Below are 22,536 nucleotides of genomic sequence, written 5' to 3'. Positions count from 1 at the left end.
CCAACACAATCTCACCGCAAACACAATTTTCAAGGCTACTTTGCACAAATGTGAGCAATCTCGAGAAATCATGAGATTAGGCTTCATTTGTCACAGATATACAAATATCTGTGTATGTACAGTTAACCTACAGTACACTGTGAATGAAGTATTCGTATTCTCATTTGCATTAACATGCATATTGAAAAAAAACTAATATTGAGAGTTTTCTTAAATTACTTGAGACATCCGGGAGAGCTCATTTTTCCATATAGGAAATAAAAACAGTAACAGTATGTAAGAAATTTACATACATAATACATAAAGTTGATGTATTACAGCTCGTTGGCCTTGAAATAATCTTTAAATTCAGTTTGAGATATTGTCTAGAGGAGAAACATGACATAGCTGGAGTCTTTTTCTCAGGTATACCATCTCTTTGACAAAAGTTTTTATTTGCCCATTTATCTCTGTGCTGTTTAGGAGAAACAATGAGACATTAAAGAGGTCTCATTTGTGAATTTTCTATCCTACGGGTCTCCCTCCCTCTCGTGCACGCTCGAGCGTACACGTTTAAGTCGGCCTCCCTCGCACAAACACATGGGCTCTTATGAGGATGAATCTACTGCCATTCTTTTCAGTGAGTGCAGTGAAATTAGATAGTTGCCCCCCCGAGGACAAGAGTTTCTTTCAGCGTCTAAGAGTTTGTGTGGGAGTCTTGAGAGTTTTATGTTAGTGACTGAAAGTCTCTTTTTAATATCCGTGAGGGAAGAATGAAATTGGGGGGAATGAGAGAAAATAAAGCATGCAGAATGGTTTGATGGTGAGCATGGATTACATTTATATATTTGATGCTCCAACCTATCTCTCTTTGTCTGTCTAGCCTTGAGGTCAGACTTTTGTCTGCTATGTTGACCTCTTCATGCACTGGGATTCTGAGATGTGTTTTCTCCTTTCACTAATCATTTCCTCCAAGGCAGATAGAATTATAACATCCCAGCGGAGCATTTTAGACTTGTTACAAAACTTCACAGCTGGTGAAATGTTTATGTAGAAAGACAGACTTTTTGAGCTCTATAAGGGGAAATTATGAATAAAATAGCCATGCACATACATAGTATAATGCTCTAAACAATGTGTTAAACTTGAAATGATATGTTATCAGTGTTTTAGACCCTATAAATATAAAAATTGTTAGTAATATCACAATTACAGAAACAGGACCGGGTCTCTCCACATAGGTTTTCTTACTACAGCCTCTATTAAACTAAAAACTATGGGAGTGAGGCCGTTTTCATGTATTGCTCCAATGTTGTGGAATTTTCTTGTAATGCTTATTGTTTGTTATTTTATTGCTATTGTGATTATTTTCTAGGTAGTATTGTTTAATTGTGATTTTATGTTGTGTCATGTTGTAGTGCCTTGAGTGTAATAAAATAATAATATTTTTTGTTGTTGTTGAATTTGTGTGGATGTGTATTTAAAATATGTGCAAATAGATTTAAACATAATATTAATAATAACATATAAAATATGAGTGAAAAGGAACACGAGTTAAAAGGAGACGTTGTGTCATAAAGAGGGGAATAAAAAAAACTTTGTGAGAGATTATACAATGTTATTCAAAATAATTTAACCTACAGTACACTATTTTTACATAGCGCTTTTCACACTGCGCTTTACCCCGGGTAGACAAACGTTTTACACTTGTAATTTTGTTATCCCTACATTTTACCCGGGGTTATGAAACCCTGCAGTGTGAAACAGATACTGTAACCCAGGATTCTGTTTACATGGGGTTTAGAATAACCAGGGTTAATGATTTAAAGTGTGAAAAAAGTCTTAAAAATAAAGGTGCTTCAAAGGGTTCTTCAATGCCAGAGAAGAACCTTTTTTGTCTAAATGGTTCCATAAAGAACCGGCTGCTTGAACATCATCCTGCTTGTAACACAGCTACTTGCCACATGAGAAAAACACTGGACAAAAAATGTGAATTTGAAATATACATTTTTACCGAATGCAGACCTTCCACGAGGAAAAGCCGTTTAGTTTTGGTTTTAGGGTAAAAAAACAATGTTTAAACGTCACGAACAGGCAAATTGGTTTTATCATTTGTACATATAATGTTATATATATAATTAAAAGACATATTGTTGTGATCGTTCCGGAAATAGAACCCAATTGCAGGACAGTAGAGTGCAAAAAAACTCAAAACTTTAATGGTCAAAACAAAGGCCCAAAATGGAGAAAAAATAACTGAACAATGTAAAAGACAAAAACAAAAACTTCCCACAAGGGGGCAAAAAAAGGAGTCAGGATAACGAAACTAACACTACACAAGACTAGACATTGCTAGAATATACCAGGCTTCAAAACACAAGGTAAGAGTTTCAATACTGCAAGGCAGCGAAGCTAACCGAGCAAACACAGTAACAACCGCAGACACAGGGGTATTATATATGGGAACTGAGAAGGCATGATAACAATAGGCATGTGTGGGTAATGAAACACTGGGGGGAAGCTTAACGAGGAAACGAGGGGGCGGGGACAAAGACGAGAATGCATGGCCATCAAAACAAAGCAATGCCATGCTCCTCCTCTCCACATTAAACATGTGGGTCCGTCATAACCCTGCCACAAGACTCGAAAATCATGACAAGAAGAGGCAGGATCATGACACATATTTATAATACATTTTAGTGTAATATTAAACTGCCCCTTTAAAATGATTTGCAGAATCCGGGTTACAGGGTGTTTTTAGTTTTGAGCGGTTGTTAATTGAATATAACAACCCTTGGAAGATTATGAATGGCCAATCAGAATCAAGCATTCAAAGGAGCCTGGTAGAAAGGTTATTTAAAGTACTTTTGACTAAATGGTTCTTTGTGGAACCAAAAAAGGTTCTTCTATGGCATCAGGGTGAAGAACCTTCATTTAAAAGTGTAGCTGTTGAGTTTGACCCTGTTATGGATTAAAAATGACTAAATAGTAAAAAAATATTTTTTAACATACAACCTGTTGTATATTCTTTCAAATGAACAGCCAAGATGAACAATTAATTGTAATGAAAATCTGTTAATACTGATAAATCTGCGATGCCAAGCTGTCCAGTGGACTGTGCGCCGATATAATGTCCAGCATCACTTCCTGCGACCCAAGTTCGAATTCTGGCTTGTGGTCCTTTCCCGGCTTCCAACTCCCTCTCTCTCATCCCATAATTTCCTGTTTCATCCATACAAAGATGCAAAAGGGCAAAAAAATAATACTGTTAATATGTTAATTTCCACCCTTCAAGGTTAAAGCTTTTGAACAGAACTAATGAACTCTTTAACATCTATTTATGAAAGCCAATGGTGTATTTCACTCCTAATTACAGTCTGTATATGAATATGTCAAACACGTGTGACTTGTTGCCAGCTGATTGACTCTGTGTTCAGTGTTTTTCTCTGTAATGGAGATGTAAAATTCAGTGTGTGTGTGTGAGCATGCGTGCGTGTGTGTCCCATGGGTCTGCAGGTCTATTTATAAACGCTGTTCTCTTTACCTAAATAGAAATAATCATGTTTAAATCTATATTCTTCTAGATCATCTTTTTGACATTTCCAAAAATATAACTGATTTAAGTCAGATAATTATTCAATGTTTAGCTATTTTATATTATCTTATTTGAAAAAGAAAAAAATCACTGAATCAATTTTGTTTTATTGGTCCAGCCTCGGTGACTTTAAATCACTCTCTGGATTATGGCGTGATGATGATAGTAATGATCCTCCATAAATATCACACATTTAAAACCGCTTGCACACATATTGAAATGAGCTGTACTTGCTGTCACTTTTCACAGTCGTTTTTCATCATTTGGAGAGAGAGATTGTGAGAGGTGAAGCTGAGGTTATATCTATGGCTAATTTAACAGCAAATTTCTTAAAGTGGAACGTTAAATTGCAGATAAGACACGGCTGCTGATCCTCGGTACCAAATGAGAATAAAACACTTTTCTAAGCGTCCCATTATTAAGCAGCGCTGGTGTGGAGGACTTAAAATGTTTTTCCAGCTATTGCGTTTATTTAGCTCCCGTTGGAATCAACGAATTCAGAGTGACATGATTCATCTGAATAATAAATCTCTCATTTGGTGTAAAGTAATGAGACTCTGACAGGAGAAAAGAACTTCCTATTAGACTTATGAGACAGACTCAGAGTGAGAACACATATTTGAGTGGCTCTGGGCGGTTTTGCAGCCTGATTGGTCAATCGCTGGACTTTGTTGTTAGATATTTTTGTAATGATCTCTAAATTGTGAAGTTGACATCCTTTGTTCTTGTTTTTTAAAAGTAAAACACATCCAATTAAAATGTTGAGCCAAACATCTGCTTCATAATTTCCAAAACGTAACCGTCTTTACAGTGTTACTTCTGAATTATTTTTTAATTAAGGATGTGAAAGCACATTTCTCCTAAATATATATATATATATTTTAAAAAGGACAAAATATTACTTTTTAGGAACAACAAGACCCTGTTAGGTTTTAAGTCGTCCCTCATCCTGGAAGAAAGTGCTGCACCAAGAAAATAATTAGCAGCTTTAGATAGTCAACAAGCTTAACAAGAGCCTCTGCGGTTGAGTCCCACGGTTGTTTTCCTGAAGCAGAAACAGGATTATTTAGTAACATTATTAGTATGAGGGACTCTAGCATGACTGAAGATAAAACGTAATGGATTTTTCTTTCGATGGTATTGCTCAGAGGTTGCTTTTCAAAGCAAAGTAGACCTAGGCCTGGTTTCACAGACAAGGCTTAAGGCTAGTCCCTGACTAAAATGTTTTAACTGAATATAACTTGCCCATAAAGATCTTTAAATATATTGTGTCAAGATGCACAACAGTAATGTATTAAGGCATTTTCATAAAAGCGACATAAATATCAAATAAGGCATAGTCCTGGGTTAAGTTAAACTGTGTCTGTGAATCCGGGCACTAATGTTCGAAGTTCTAATATTTTACTGAAGTATCAACTATGCCTCAGATGTTTCTCCTTAAAATCCTTTCTTGGATGAAAACACTGACTTTCGTATTTTGGCAAATGTTAAAAGTTAAAAAGTGTTTTAGAAGTTCTAAATTACCAAATGGTCTTGATCGATGATTCGTCTGGATGAAGACCTGAGTGTGCGAGACAGATCGATGCAGGTGTGGATAATGTAACTGTAATTAATATAAAGCTTTGTGTGATTGCATTTGTGCTTTGCCTGTTTAAGTGACTACATTGATTATTCAGACTATGAACGATATAGACGAGTTAATAATACTCTAAATTCTAAAAGGGAAAACACAAAAGCTACAAGATACCATAAACCAGGGAAAGTCAATAAACACAGGTTAATAATGGTCCTTTTTTTAACTCAGTTGTCTTATAAAAACAAAACTTTTCATTGAGCTCAAGAAAACAGAAACCATACAGGCCTAGGACAAACATGGGGATTATTCCTTGTTGCCATGGAAATATACATCATTATATCTAATAGCTTGTTGTACAAAGGCCTACACTATGCAAGTGGAAACATATGCTTCCATAATTCATCTTTTAGTAAAGATGGGAGGTGCCTTCTAATAGTCTTAAAGAAAATTTCAGAGTGAGAGTCATCAAAACTTTCTTCACTTAATTCACTTAAACTGTTAAAACGAGGTCTTTTAATTGAAATTTGGGTTCTCATTCTGACACACTTATGTACACAAGATATGTTATTTCTATTTTTCTGTTATGGTGAGGTGTGGGGTTTAAAAAAACACCAGCAACTCTTTGCCACCTCAAACTGAGTAGCCGTTCCCTTGAGAAATGACATCCACAGGGATGTTGAAATGCTGTGTGAAACTTGCCTTTAAACTTTTCTGAGAATTTTTAAGCCACCATATGTAAACAGGTGACAGCTACTTCAATTTGGAGGCAGTAAATTATGCTGCTTCATAGGATTCCTCTTTTTTGACTAAATTTGAGGCAGCATCATGTGACTCCTGTGTGGTTAAGGTAATCCTAAAGTGTCAGCAGAAAAAAATACACCTACAGTATGTAGTGTAAAGAGGTGAGGGAAATGCTGTTTATCGATATAAGTAGTTCTATATTTAATACCGAGTCAGAAGGAAATGGTAACTGAAAGTTAATGTAAGATAACTTGTTATACTCCAAACCAATAAATTATTGGTTGGTGCAATAAAATCGTAGAAACCTTTAATGTTTCCAAAACATATTTGGGATATGAAAGCTCTTTCACGTAGTTCCATGAGTTCGGTTTAAGCTGTGAGGGAAAGAAGTTATAAGAAAAGTTATACAAATATTAGATTTTATATCATAAATTCAACATAAATGCATTTTCTCAAGAAGTTGTTATCTGCACTCTTAAAACAAGGTGCTGTATAAAAGTTTTTTCACTGTGATGTCATTTAGGAACCATTTTCATTCCCCAAAGAACATTTACCTTTAATTTTTCCTTTTTCTACTACTTTTCTGAAACAGAAAGGTTCTTCAGATGTTTAAGATTCTTCATGGAAGCATTCATACAAAAATGATTCTCCTATGGCATCATGAAGCACCTTTATTAAGAATGTACATGTTGGTTTCAACATATCTGTAGAAGAGTAGGCGGGGCGAGACCGTGGTTCGAGTCCGGTGAGTAGTTGTGAATTAGCGCCAGCTGTGCGCACACCGGGCTCAAATCACGTAGGAGATAGGGAGCATATAAAAGGAACGAGCGACCGGACAGTCGATGAGAGAGGTCCGGGCCCGAAGTTATGTTAAGTTTGTATTTATGTTCTTGTGATTTGTATTTATATTTTGTTCGCCGGCATTCGTCCGTGAGGGGCCGCCGGCTGTTTTTATTTCTTTTATTAAATGTTTTGAATGTCTTCCGGTTCCCGACTCCTTCCTTCCATTTTATGGAGATTTATTAGAATCTATCTAACAAAGCTCATTTAAAATTAATGGATAAATTGTTCAAATTGCTGTTAAATGGTTTGTTCTGTATTCATAATACTAAAGGTAAATACTATACAAACAAATAAAAGTTTTAATAAAAGGCATATTTCAGGAAAGGTTGCAATAAAGACACAATTATGGATAATATATAAAAATTTAATGAAATTCATATACTGACATTTATTGCGATCATACACCTTAACACAATTAAACCCAACAGAAAATAATATATTTGGATACTATTAAAGTTCACACAAAAATGAAAATTCTGTCATCATTTACTCATTTATGACACAAAATTAAATATTTTGATGAATGTTGTTCGAACATTGACGGCACTCATTCACTTACATTAGTTTTGTGCCCATACCATTGAACTGAATGAGGGCCGGCGGTGTTCGGTTACCAGCTTTCTTCAAAATATCTTCTTTTGTGTTCTGCAGAAGAAAGAAAGTCATACAGGCTAGAAATGACAAGAGGGCGAGTAAATGAAGTCGGAATATTTTTTGGGGGGTGAACTATCCCTTCAAGGAGTTTTTTACTTCACAACCATGATGCTCCTAAATCAGAAAAGCTGCAGGTATATAATTGGGTGTGTCTTTAGAGTGTGTCATCCAATAATGAGCCTATTGATTTAATTGACCTGCATTAGTGGATGTTACTGGATTTAAGGGTTTTATGATTAATTAGAGAGAAAATCACCTTGTGAAGCCAAAAAAAAGAGAAAGAGAGAGAGAGTAAACGAGACATTTAATGGACTTGGGACAGGATTATTGATTAACCACCCAGCAGCTAAATTAATTTTTCCAATCTAACATTAATTAACAGAAATTCCCCAGTGAGAGCAGCGTGTAAGTCGAGTGGGCGAAACGTTCAACAGAACAGTGGATTTCACATCCACAATGATTAGATAAGGTTATGCGATTCTAGTCTTCTCACCCTGCTTCAAAGCAAAGAGATTATAGATGAGTGTAAATGATGTCAGTGTACTTCGACTGTATTGCCTCTTTCATTTTATGGTTGATTATGCTGAAGTAACTGTATCACGATGTGCAAAAAGGAAATATCGATTATGAAAAGTACGTCCCCGTTAACTCTGACTAATTGAAACTTCTGTCATGAATTACTCACCCTAAAGTTGTTCCAACTCTGTTTCTGTTGAACACAAGATATTTGAAAGAATGTTAGCAACTACACTGAAAAAAGTGAGACTTTGGATCAACTTGAAAAATTACTTTTACTTTGGAAAACTTAAACAATTATGGCAACTTGTTGCAAGCATTTTATTAGTTTCTCTCAAATGATATTTATGGCTTGGTTCAAATCAAAATGTTTACATTTCAACAAACCACCACCGTGTTTGCTTTAGATGGGCTCTTGATTCTTATACTTAATAAGTTTTAATTGTCTGTTGTAACAGTGTATTAGAATACATTTGTTGAGGCAATAAAACTAAGATCCATTGGGATCAAGTTATTCGTGACTGAAATCATTGCGAGAAACCTTATGGAGGAATATAAACCCATGTGTCCACATTTATAACAATGTTTCTCTCATGGCAAGAGTTTGTTAAAAAAATTAAATTCTGTCATTATTTACTCACCCTCATTTCAAACCTGTATTACTTTCTTTCTTCCGTGTATTAAATGTATAACATTTTTTAATGTTTTAAACGTTTTTACCGTTTTTAACGTGTTTAATGTTTTTAAGATTTTTAACGTTTTTAACGTTTTTAACGTTTTTAAATGAAATGAAATTAAATGAAATTAAATTAAATTAAATTAAATAGAAATATTGAATTTATAAAGAAGCATATTTTTATTTAATAATAAAATATAAAAAATATTACAAACATTAAATATATTTAAGATAATTTTTCCAAGGTAAATAATTATATAATGTCCGACAAGAGCTTTTGGTAACAGCTCTTGCTTGTACGATAATCCTCAAATATTTATGAAATCTGCATATTATCTATTAACTAATCAAATTCCTTGTAACAAATTGACATAATTCGTTTAAGTTTTCCAAAGTAAAAGTATTTTTTTGTAAATTGATCCAAAGTCTCACTTTTTTCAGTGTACAGTTCTGGGGCACCATTCACTACCATAGTAGGAAAAATTGCAATGGTATTCAGTGGTTCCCCAGAACTGTCTGCTTTCCTACATTCTTCAAAAGATCTGCTTTTGTGTACCGCAGAAAAAAGTACACGGTCATCATTCCTCATTGGTTCCCCGGAATTGATAGTTGCCAACATTTTTCCAAATATCTTGTGTTTAACAGAAACAGGTTTGGAAAAACTTGAGGGAAAGTAATTCATGATGTTATTTAATTTTTTTGTTGAATTTTCCATTTAAAATACTTTATAAGTAAGGGTTAGTAGAGTATAATAGTGACGTGCCCTCATTGACAATAGACATGAATTGCAATCATTTACTTCATTTCTGTAAAAAGGAAGAAAATCAACTAAGGCTTTCAGTGCAGAAAAAACCCACAAGATCAATTATTTGAACCTTTAGACAGTCACGTTATTTATAACTGTTAATTTCTCCTTCATGTTTCAAAGCCCAACTGACATTGCTGTTAAAAAAAGAGCAAAATGAAGAGGAACAATAAAAGCACACTTAACACCCGAGCACAAGACACACTACAGTATTGCGATGTCATCGAGAGTTCATCTCTGTCGTCGCGGCCCAGTTACGCCCCGCACTGTGTTCATCAATAGCCTTTAATTAGTGAGAATGATTAGAATACGTCCGAGCGAGAAAGAGGGTGAAGCTACTAATTTATCACGCTAGCATACAGATCAATCACTGCGAGAGTGATTAGTGTTCCTGTCATCGTTCATTATTCTGTGGCGAATTCCTCATTAATCGATCACGGCTCCCCTAAAAAACCCTCTACAAAGGAGGTCAGATCTAACGCCTGGAGCTCGACCCGTAGAAGAGGAGGAATGGAGAGAGAAAGAGAAGAAAATGAGATAATCAGTGTGTCTTTTGTGTTTGAAATGAGATGTAACGTTCGGCTGCAGTAAGCAGGAGATTGAGTGGTGTGTGTCTGATTCAACCTGTGATTCATCGCTGCAGTGATCGGTGTGTCTCTGGAGCATCAGTGTTGACTAAAACTGATTCATTTTATTTGAAATGAGCTTTAAATGTCACCAGATATGACATAGAGTTTGTGAGGCGCTTGCTTTTATACTTATACGAACACAAACATCAACAAATAAATATTTTGGGTGCCTGGATGAGTCTTAGAATAGGTGAAATCTAACATAATGTACCTTAATAAAGGAGAATGGTTTCTGATCTGTAGCAGCCGATCTCTGTCTTGGTAGCGACTTTTGTCCATACACACAGAGCTGTTCTCTTTTACTCTGTGTCTCCACATCTTCAGAACGCTGCTCTTCAACTGCAAAATAGAATTCTGGGTAGGTGAGAAATGCAGGTCTGATTGGATATCGATCCAGCTTGGAACATCATTGTTTGACAGCAAACAGCAAATACACTGTAGCCCGACTCTCTCCCCACACGAACGCACATATACACAGTCCTAGCTACATATACGTGACATATGACATGAGATGTAGTTTCATTCTGAAACCGAGACCTTAAACTAGACAGAAATCCCTCCCCCAAAAATAAAAACCTGAAACCTATGATTTGATGTTAATCCATGTGTAAATGATTTGGGGTTAGTTTAATAATTAAAAGTGAGCGTACAGGCCTCTCAGGCTTTCTATAGAAGAGACATTTGTCTTTTTATTTCAATTGTTGTGTTTCTTTTTTTTTTAAGTGAGGTTAGTTTGACGGAGATCTGTCTATAGTCTATCAGTAGTGCTGCCCCACTATGCTATTAGTATGTTGATAGCAGCTGTCTCTGCTTATCATCAAGTGATATTTCCTTCAAACTCATTTAGATTTAATTTTTTTACGAAATAAAAATAGTTTCTTGACTAAACGCGCGTTGGCATAATAGCTCAATGTGTCTGGAGAATGTGTTATAACTGTGAGGCCACAGCTTTTGGATTCAGCGGGATCACTAAGTATTGTTTGTGTCTGCTGATAGCATATATTTGTATGCACTGTTTGGGTTGTTTTAGCACCTGAAGGAATTATGCAAATGTGATATCTACGCAAACATGGCAAAAGTGATATCTGCTGAATGGTGTAATTCTTTGATCTTCGCTGACTGTGTTAGAAAAAACACTGCGGCAGTAGTGTAGTGTGGTTTACAAATGACTAAACTGTTTTATGACACAAAAATGATTTTTTCAGAGTGGTTGCTGGATTCAGTCATGACACAGAAATCAAGCATGAAAGATTTGTGTCCTTAAAGGTCATTTTTTGGAGGATCCCCTGTTGAAAACAACAGCATATGCTGGGTTAGGTATGTTTTGATTCTGGTTTGACCAGCTTAAACCAGCTAAGGACCAGCACATGACCAGTTTAAACCAGCACATGGTTAAACCAGCACCGACCGGCAAACCACACCAACATATGCTGGTCTTTTTCAACAGGTTCCCCTTGCCCTTGCCATGTGGTTGGTACAGTAGCCCTGAAGGCACAATACGTTATCTCCTTCAGCAAAGAAGCGAAAACATATTGACATCTTAGTCCTATGTCAGCCACCGTAGTGCTTTGAAAAGGCTGTTTGTCACAATTCGCAACCTAACCACTAGATGCCGCTAAATTTCGTACACTGGTCCTTTAAACTTCATGAAAATTAAAGCAGCATTATAACTGACTGAAAACCTTTTGTGAATATGTATGATTAATTGCAGTTTTAGGAATTTTCAAAAGCATTCATTAAAACAATACAATTCTGACAGGAGGAGCAAGGGATGGCCCAGGCTGGGTCAGATGGGAGATTCCCACTGGCCATCACTTCATTAAATAAATAAAAAGATCAAAGCAATAGAAGTGCTTTTTATAGTGAAAGAAGCTTTTATGCTAATCTAATAACCCTCCTAGGATGCCTGTTGCCCACAGAGATGGGAGTATGGAGATGTGTTTCCATAGCAATTGCAAGGCATTCACATGCAGACATTTGTTGCCTTGGTATTCTCCTCAACTCACAGCCTGGAGCAAGTTTGGTCCCAAACTTACTGTGAATCAACACATAATATAAACTACCCCAATCATTAGAACTGAGCTCCTGCCAGCAGTCCTCTCTCTCTTGGTTCTCATAAGTGTGTGTGTGTATGTGTGTGGGTAAATTGTGCTCAGTGGAAGATCTTTGTCCTGATCTGTGCTGTTATTAAGAGAACATTGATCTCGGCCCGCGCCTCCGCTTCCTGCTGACATTATCCTGACTAGAAAAACGTCTTATAAATTGACCAAATTAAGCCTTACTTTAAATCTAATAATGGCAATAGGTTAGGGTTATGTTTAGAGTTAAGGGATAAAAATATGATTATACATATCATTATACATCTTTATACATTATACATCAAACATATGATCTGGTAAGCAATGGAACTGTATAGATGTTGTCATCAAGTGAAAGTGAAATGTGTGTGTGTGCGTGTCAGTAAGGGTTAAAATGTCAATTGGGACTTTGGGTCGTCTACACTCTAAAAGCGATCGTGTTAAGACAACACATCTTGTGTTATTTCACCTTTTTGGGGGCATTTTTGCCTTTATTGGACAGACAGTGATTTTAGGAGAGGACAGGAAGCGAAGTGGATGAGAGAGAGGGGGTGGGGTCAGGGAAAGGACCACGAGTCAGGATTTGAACTCGGGTCGCCCGGGACGCAACAGCACCATATGTCGGACCACGAACCACTCGGCCATCAGCTCTGTACTATTTCTGGAACTTTTAGCACAACTTGTGTTGTCCCTTTCATTAATTTCACACAAAATCAACACAAAATGTAATTGTAATTAACACATCCCTTAATGTGTGGAATGAAAGCTAGTAAGACATTTTCAACATCTTCCCTTATAGAGGGTCCTGCAATCTGGAGGAAATCTTTTTTAAATGGTTATCTTGGTTTTGCTTAAGTTAACAACTTTAGTTCAATAAAAGAAAGCAGGCTCAATGCAGTAAACTAAGAAAGAACAGTTCAGCATATTCTACTTAAGTTATTTTTAGAGATAAGTAATGCTCACTAGAGAGCTTCGAAGTGGTACAGTCACCAAGGGAATTATTTATTCTTTACCAATCTGCAGAAATACTAAAAAACATTTCCTTAACTTTCATTGTCATTCATTTTAATTTATGTTATTTAACTATAAAATATATCAGATCTCATAGTCTGTATCTAAAGTGTAGTGTATTTCTCTAGTGTGTATATTAGTGATTATTACTTGCTGTTTTAAAGATAATTGGTCAATACCACACTTACACCTTAAAACCTGGTGTAAATTAGTGTAATTTTGTGTTTCGCTTCAGATGAATGGTTCAAAAAATGGATGTGAAACTAAGCACAAGTGAGCAAAGATGGCAAATTTTAAATGATGTTGCGTTCTGCATTGGCCAAGCAACTGCCATTAAGATGAATTGGCAACTTCCAGACAGTTTTCAGTCTAAGTCTTGTCTCATTTTGTTTCTTCCTCTGTCTCTATTCTTGTCCAGCTCTCTGTATCTTTCTCTCATGGGCGATGAAAATTACTTTGCTAATCTACTGCCATAAATTACGTTCCTGATCTAATTAATATTTCACGGGTGAGATCAGTCTGACATTGCACCTTTATCAAACATTAATTATTTAATTGACTGTTAAGGAGAGATGAATGGGGAGTAATTAGCCAGCAGACTTGAGAGACCCCCTATAGAGTGATCTAAGTAGCCCTTACTAACCTGCATGAGCTAATAAGCCCCCGTTAACCCCCGTTTGCCAACAAGGCCTCAGTTTTCACAATCAGACGAAGGATTCCCTTTTTTACGAATGTCATACAGTATGCAGTTTAAGCTAGCAATAGCAAGCCAGCTTTAAAGTTTTATTCACTGCTGAGACAACAAAACAAACCAAATAAAAATAATAACTCGTTTTTTATTTTAACAACTTCTTGTTATGGCCTACAGTGATTTAATAAGCTTCTCAAACGGGGTGCGTAAAGTTATAAGTCGACAAACACATATGTAAAAAAAAATCAAATGTTTAGTATTAAAGCTATGAAGTGTTATTTTTTATGGTCCTAAAACTTCCACAGAACATTCACTTTAATTATTGTGAAAGTGAGTATGTAAAAAACGTTTAGCCAGTATAATTAAAAATAATTATGTTCATTAAATATCATGACATAATAAAAGCTTTGCCTACCTTAATACTGGCTTCAATACTGAATATTATAAAATGGTGTTATTTAAAAGTATTATGTTTCTCAATATATATGTAATTTTACACACATTAGAGCAGGGCTATCACACTGGTAGTTTTTTTATCCAAATCAATGAGCTAAATGTAGGGTCACTACCATATGTAAACCATTGCAAATTGGTTACACAATAATTAAAATCTGCCAAATTCACCTACATATATGTGAGAGAAAGTTTCCATAAATGCCCTCTGAACATTTGAGTTGTATTTGTTTTAAAAAAGTAATTTGTATCTTTAAAATCTCTTCTGTCGTGTTGTGATGCACAATTGGGTTTGTCCTGCTGTCATGCTAACTCACTAAAGGAGAAACAGATTGCTAACAGTTTAGAAGCAGACGTTTACTCAGTCAGTCACAAAGGAGTTTTAAAAAACACACACACACACCCCAACACGTCTATTTTGGTACTGAGCTGCTATTAAAGAATCTTCATCTAATGTAGACAGTCTGTTAGTGCATCTCTTTGAATGTAAAACACTGTCTGTCTGTCTATCTATCTGTCCATTAGCTTCCAAATGATGTCTAAAAATCTTTTTTAAATTACAGTTAACCATTGTAAGAATGGGGTAAGCAATGAATTATACACGCCCATTCGAGCATTTTGATTGGTTGGATTAATGAACAAGCTCCGCCTTCCATTTGTCTCTGATCATTCAGTTTCAGAGACCAAAATGGATGGAAGAGAGCCTGTATCACCGATGAGTTGTGGTTAATATTGCAGACCTCTGAGGCCACAGATAGCACTTTAAACAACGACCTGATATCCGAGATCTCACCCCCCCCACATACACTGATGATGTGAAGACAGGTCACAGGACACTTTCAGACACAGACTAAAGACAAAAATGGAGACTTAGAAATGAGGGATTGAAGGGCAGTGATGAAAAGAGATGCAATGAGATGACCGTTCTTCGTGTGACACACAAATAAGTCAATTAAACAGTCATATACTTGCAATGCACATTAATAATTTAATTAATCTATTTTAATTTAATAATCAATTTATTTATTTAGTTGTGTCAATATGTTTTCTCTTGATATAACTATACATCAAAAATATATATTTGTTTGTATTATTATAAAATTGCAGTCTTTTCTGTAATTTGACTTGAAAATCAGTAAAAAAAATAGCAAAACTAAAAAAATGTACACATGAAAATCTGTTGAAAATTGATTTTATATTTAGTTTTTAACTTGAATATTGAGAAAAAACAGAAATACAGATTACGAAATATTTTTTTTTTGGTATTATTTTAGAAAATTGCAGTCTTTTCTGTAATTTGACGTGAAAATCATTAAAAATAAAATAAAAAAAATGACACATGAAAATCTGTTGAGAAATTATTTTACATTTAGTTTTTTAACTTGAAAATTGAGAGATAACTGAAATACAGATTACGAAAATCACAGCTTTTCACTAGTCTGGACATAACTTTCACAACATGTGTGTATTGTCTGTTTGTGGTGGTGTTTTAACGCATTGCTCCTGTAACAGTGAACGTTAATAGCAATAATGTACATTTCCCCCTGCCACACGCAGCCTTAATCAGATTACAATGGTGAATTATGGAGATGAATGTAGACACTGGGCAGCTGAGCAGAACATCCCTGCTGAGAGTTTCTCTTAAATAAAATGTCATTCATTATAATTCATTATCTCTGAAATATGTTTTTGAGTCACGAGGAGCCATTTTATCAACGTCAGACAGAAACCCTCTTGCATGCTTTTATTATTTTTTTATTCAATTACACACACACACACACTCTCTCCCTTTCAAAGGTCAATTTACCTGTCTCTTTTTAGTCCTGTGATCTCCTCTCCTTCTCTCTGTTCCACACACAGACACACACGGGGTTAATTTCCTACTCTCACCTGTCTGTCTCTGTGGGGCTGCAATAATGCCCTTGTCCACTTATCTTAATTACGTGTCAGTGAGCGTATCTGTGTGACAGTGGAGAGTGTGTTTGTAAGTCTGTGTGTGCGCTTGTGTGAAATGTGTGTTGCATTTATTGAATTTGGGACCTTTAATCTCCTCATCAGGATGGACTGAGAGTCGAATATGTGGAAGAAAAGACCGTTCTGTTCCGACACACACACCCACACGTTTTTTCTATCATAATGGGGACTATTTATTGATATCTTCTGTTTTTTTAATTATACTAAGATTATTTTCCCCTATTCCTACCACTGAAGTTTATCAATCCCAACATCACCAAAAAATAAAAATAAATGTAAAATATGTACTGTATGTTCTCCATCCATTTTATACTGGCCCGTCCCGCCGGCCAATTTTTAAAAGTCATTGCCGCCCTAAACGTTAGACCTACTTCATTTTTACATATTTGTGTTTTGTTGTTTTAAAACTAATCTATACATACAGCACATTTTATTGGTACTGAAATAGTGCATGATATTGTTAAACTCATGATGTCATAAACTCATGATCAAGGCCAACTTGTCCTATGGGCATATATAACATATCTGTTATTATGTGGCGTATCTGTATTTGCCCCCATATGGAATTTTGATATGTAACAGACGTGTAGTGGAAGATTCAGCCTTTAGAGTTTCCAAATCCACTGTTATTCCAAAAGTATAAAGTAGAAAACAGGAAACAGATTGAAATAAACAGCAATATTGGAGAAAAATATTAAATGGATGATTATTTGTGCAATGAGGAAAATCTTAGTGTGTTCTCTTTCGAAAATGCAAGTGAGCTAGATTTATTTCAAGAGAAAATACTGGCCATAAATGATCAGTATATTTTATGCTAAATCCTTATTGATCTCGTAGTCAGAGAGACGAAAATGATGCTGAATTATTGCTTTTAGCATCTATCTCACAGTACTCTCTTCGCTAATCCTTATAATCTTGTCTAATCTAATCTATTCTAATCTAATCCACCATCAGATCTAAAGTCAAAACTCTGACCTGACTCTGCCAGCAGACTTGATCAGTGTTTTTATGTTGTGGTGGTGGAAAAGCGATTAGTGATGATTATTCCGAACACTCAAACTTAAAACTCAAAATTAAATTTGATATTGATTTTTAGGATAATAATGATAATGACATTAAGGTATAGTTCACATTATAAATGAATATTCCAACATCATTTACTCACCCTCTTGTCATTGCAAACCTGTATGACTTTCTTTCTTCCGCATAACACAAAAGAAGATATTTTGGAGAATGTTGTTAAAAGCCTCCCATTCACTTGCATTGGTTAGAATATAAGTAAATGGGGGGCTGTGCGGTCCTGTTGCCAATTTTTTTTTTCAAAATATATAGTTTTATGTTCTGCAGAAGAGAGAAAGTCATACAGGTTTGTAAATAATTGACAGAATTTTCATTTTGGGGTGAACTATCACTTTAATGCAACAGTGTAACATTAAACGTTACAACATGTCATATAAAAATGATGACAGAATTTTTGAAGCTGAACAACAATTGTGAGTTTTCATGCAATTCTGATTTCATAACTTGGAGCTGCAAATCTTTTTATTTTATTTAGTTTTCGAAACAGGTTTCTATGAAACACAATGCATTCAGAGAAGGGGTTGAAAATGTTAAACATGATGATGTGTAAAGATTTTTTATTTTGTTTATAGATAATATTCTTTTGCCCTGCGATGGGTTGGCACTCCATCCAGGGTGTATCCTGCCTTGATGCCCGATGACTCCTGAGATAGGCACAGGCTCCCCGTGACCCGAGGTAGTTCGGATAAGCGGTAGAAAATGGAATGGAATGGAATAATATTCTTTTCATTTTGTTCTGCCCTTCACATTAACCATGTATAACCATGTTTCCCAGAAGACAAAATAAGTACATTTTGTCTCTAATTAAAAAACTTTACCCAGCCCAGCTCTAAATGAATTATACATTTTATTTTTTCAAAAATTTTGTTCTGTTTTTGCTTTAAGATATATTGTGGAAAACTAATGTTGTTTAAAATAAAATGCAGATCCAAGTCCTGTTAGGTGATCCAATTGTGTTACGTACTGTACCTTTTCAGTATTCCAAAATACTCCAAAGTATTTGGATTAAGTTACAGAATTTGTGTAATCTCACAAAATTACTTAAAAAAATACTTTTTAAAGCATGTATTTTGTAGTCTTTGGTGAAAAACGTTTTAAAAGTAACCTTCCCAGCCCTGCAATAAAATTAGTCTGAGACTAGGCCTAATCTCAGCCCATATGTGTTTGTATGTGGAAAGGCTTTCATTGATTAGATGATTAGATTCAACTTTATTGTCATTACACATATACAAGTACAGTGTAACGAAATGTAGTTTAGGTCTAACCAGAAGTGCAATTAGCAAGTGCAGGATATACAGTGTGAATAAATACAGAATACAATATTGGGAAAATACTATACAATGGGCATGTACTATGAAAATATGACAGTCGGTATGTACTATGAACAATATAAACAGAAGGCTATATACTGTGAACATTAATGTACAGGTGGTTATGAACAGATAACAATATAGACTATACAATAGTGCAAGTGACTTGAGTGCATTAGTTACAGACATTAGCTATTAAAGTTACAGTGCAGTAGATGAGTTGATGCGGTTATTAAAGGTACAGTGCAGTACATGAGTTAATGCAGTTATTGAAGTTATAGTGCAATACATGAGTAGATGCAGTTATACATTTACAGTGCAGTAGATGAGTTGATGCGGTTATTAAAGGTACAGTGCAGTACATGAGTTATTGAAGTTATAGTGCAATACATGAGTAGATGCAGTTATACATTTACAGTGCAGTAGATGAGTTTGTGCAGTTATTGAAGTTACAGTGCAGTAGATGAGTTAATGCAGTTATTGAAGTTATAGTGCAATAGACGAGTAGATGCATCTATTGCACTATTGTACTTTCTTTCCTGATCAAAGAAGACAAAAGTGTTTGTGAAAAAGATTTGATTACTAAAATATTGTGTTGTGTTCCTTGTTCTTACGTGCTGCCCCTGAATGTATTCACACAAATTTCTTACCAACCCCAATGACTCACTTTGACCGCTAGAGGGGGCTCTTATTCTACCAAACTGGTTTGACTGTCATTCTGGATTCATTAAATCAGGTACCGAAATGATCCTGATAACCAATTTTTTTGTTTTATTTCATTACGCTTTCGTCCGATTTTAGTATACAGATTTTTGCAGAAAATTATTCAAATAAGTGGCGCATGATCAGCAAAGAAATTTTATCAATACACAAAAATTTAAAAATGATACCTCCCATGCTTGATACCAAAATAAAGAGAGAGAATGTGTGTTTGTCACTGTTGTTTAGTAAGAATATGAATCATCATCTCTCTGTGTTGCACCTGGAGTGAACACCTGATGCTGACTAATGAGTGTGAATCATTCAGAAAGAAACAGCAGCTTCAGACATTTCATGTTTTAATATTCTCTAGGGGAAAATGCACGAGGGTTTTGGCATCTGTTTACTGGCTGTCATTCTTCTCCTGGTGAGAGAACCACATGAATATATTTTATTTAAATGTGAACATGTTATTACAAGCAGTCTCTCAAAGAAATCTTCCACGAAATAGTTTATGTCCACCGTTTACGCTGCATTTTGGGAAACAAAATTGTACAACAATCGAATTGATATTGGTTATATATATAAATATCGAGTTCACTCACAGTCTTGAGCACAATCATATCTCTGCCTGCGTTACTCTTAATCTCCACTAGATGTCGCCATTGTAACATAAACCTAATCGGCGTGGTTCAGGCGATCCTGTGCTGTGTCTTCAATATATCTTTGGCAAAAGTGCATTCCTATTGTTTTGGGAACTCTGATTCACGACAACCTGCTCACTGTCATCTGTCAACCTTCCATGTTAAGTTCCACTCAGCTATTTAGATTTGGCCTAGAGAACACAATGAAATGAGATGCATTTTATTTTCTAATAGGAACCTCATATCATTTCAAACCTGTATGACTTTCTTTCTACTGCAGAACACAAAAGAGGATATTTTGAAGAACGGTGGTAGCCAAAAAATATTATCCCCATTGACTTTTAAGAATTTCATCATTCCGCTCTATACATTTATCTCAAGACAGTTCCCCGAGCAGGGTACCAGCGTATCGTTTTAGTGAAAAAGAGATAGACATGATGACTTGTGCTCTGTCTGGTTGTGCTTGTCATCATGCTGGACACATATAGAAGCTCTGCTATAATTAGCATATTAGCATCTATCAAAATGTTAAACACACATTTTTCTATCATGACTGCAGCCTGTTGGGTTTGAACTTCATTCGACCCAGTGAAAGAGTTCATACACATAAACGTGCAAATTCATAATGGACACATGATTTGTGTATATACATATAAACATTAGGCCTATTTACGGGTATATGTTAATGGAAATTATTAGAGGTAACATATAACAATTCTGAGTATGACGGGGGAGCTAAATCCTTGCTCATTTAGAGATACCATCTGAAAGTAGGCCTCAAAAATGTTCTCTCAAACCATGTCTACATATTGTGACAGAGAATTTTTGTAATATTTGTAATGAAAAGCTTGACATTTATATCTAAGAAATTGAAAAGCCATGCTTTCTCCCCAAGTCAAAGAGAACTACACACGTAGTCACACATACACGCTCACTTAAAAACACTGAAGGTCAAAGTCAGGAACTAAGCTCTCTATTTTCCTTCACTTGCTTTGTGAATAAAGAACACCCCCTATACTTCCTTTTCAACCCTCTGAAATCAAAACCAGATGGTCTCACGCCCACCACCTTTGCACCAATCACATGAGAGGTGGGCGGAGAATGCTATAGGGTGACAGGGTGCATGTGGAGATGAAACAGCTCCTCTGTGCTGTAAATGTGGCACACATGACAGTTATAACAAACATACACACCTATGCACACATTAGAGAGGTCAGCAATATGGATTCAAGTACTCACCGATACAAGAATTTTTTTGTGATATCGGTTGCATTTCCGCTACTAGTATTGGTATCGGAAAAACACACCTAAAATGACATTATTTTACTTGAAATAAATTGTGCTAGATCATTAAGACTTAACAAAAATATTTAAAAAAAAATAGAGATCATTTTCTTACCCTGTTTGGGTTGATTTTTCTTACATTTACAATTATTCTTTTAGTAAAAATTGTATCCATTTTATTTTTAAATAAAACAGCGTTTGGTATTTTATCAATGAGCAGCAATAAATCATGTCTACATGCACTAGAGTTGAGGCTAGGGAAGGATAAAGAAAAATCATAAAGAAGATAAAGATATTTTATTAGGAGTTTGTATAAACTTCACTTTAAAGGGATAGGTCACCCAAAAATGAATATTCTGTCATCATTTACTCCCTCTCTTGCCATTTCAAACCTGTATGACTTACTTTCTTCTGCAGAACACAAAAGAAGATATTTTTTAACCAATCAATGGCGGAACCCAATAACTTGCATTGATTTTGTGTCCATACAATAGAAGTGAATGGGTACCGCTGTCGTTCAGTTACTGACATTATTCAAAATATCTTATTGTGCTCTTGTGTTCTGCAGAAGAAAGAAACTCATACAGGTTTGAAATGAGAAGAGGGTGAGTAAATGATGTCAGAATGTTTGGGTGAACTATCCCTTTAAACACACCTTTCGTTAAATCTTGTTACATTTATGAAAAATATTTTCAATTTGTATATACAAATAAATGTACAGTACATATATATATACCTAACTTAACTAAAAAAATCAAGTAACTAAACTAAATTAAGTAATCAAAATTAGGAAAGAAGCTGTTGATTGTCTTGGAAGTATACACTTAGAACACAATATAATACTTCTGAAAGCTGTGAAACAAACTGAGGTTTCTTTAGACATAAAGCACACAATGAATTGCAGAGACACTCATTGCATATCACTCATGAAATGTTTAGACCCATAAAACCTGTTATTTAATCATTATTATATGTAATCCGTGTTGGAAAGCATGTGGTCATGGTTGTTTGAAAGTCATGAAGGACAAAGCTGACTTAACATGGGGGAATGTGTGAGCGCAATGAATAAGGGATTGAATGTGTGTATGCGTGTTCGTATGTGTAATACTGCATTCTGTTCTATCTAGAGAGGTACATTCTGATCACATGCTTCTCGCTCTACATGCCTTCCCTTAGTAACAGAAAAAAGAGCACAGTCTCTCTCTATACAGTATGAGGAGTCAAGTTCAAAGTTTATTCGTCACATACAAAACCATACATAAAGGACATGCAGTGAAATGCTTTTTCCACTGTCCGAA

The sequence above is a fragment of the Triplophysa dalaica genome, chromosome 18 (assembly GCF_015846415.1).
Source record: "Triplophysa dalaica isolate WHDGS20190420 chromosome 18, ASM1584641v1, whole genome shotgun sequence".
NCBI lineage: Eukaryota > Metazoa > Chordata > Actinopteri > Cypriniformes > Nemacheilidae > Triplophysa > Triplophysa dalaica.
This window is presented reverse-complemented; position numbering follows the sequence as displayed.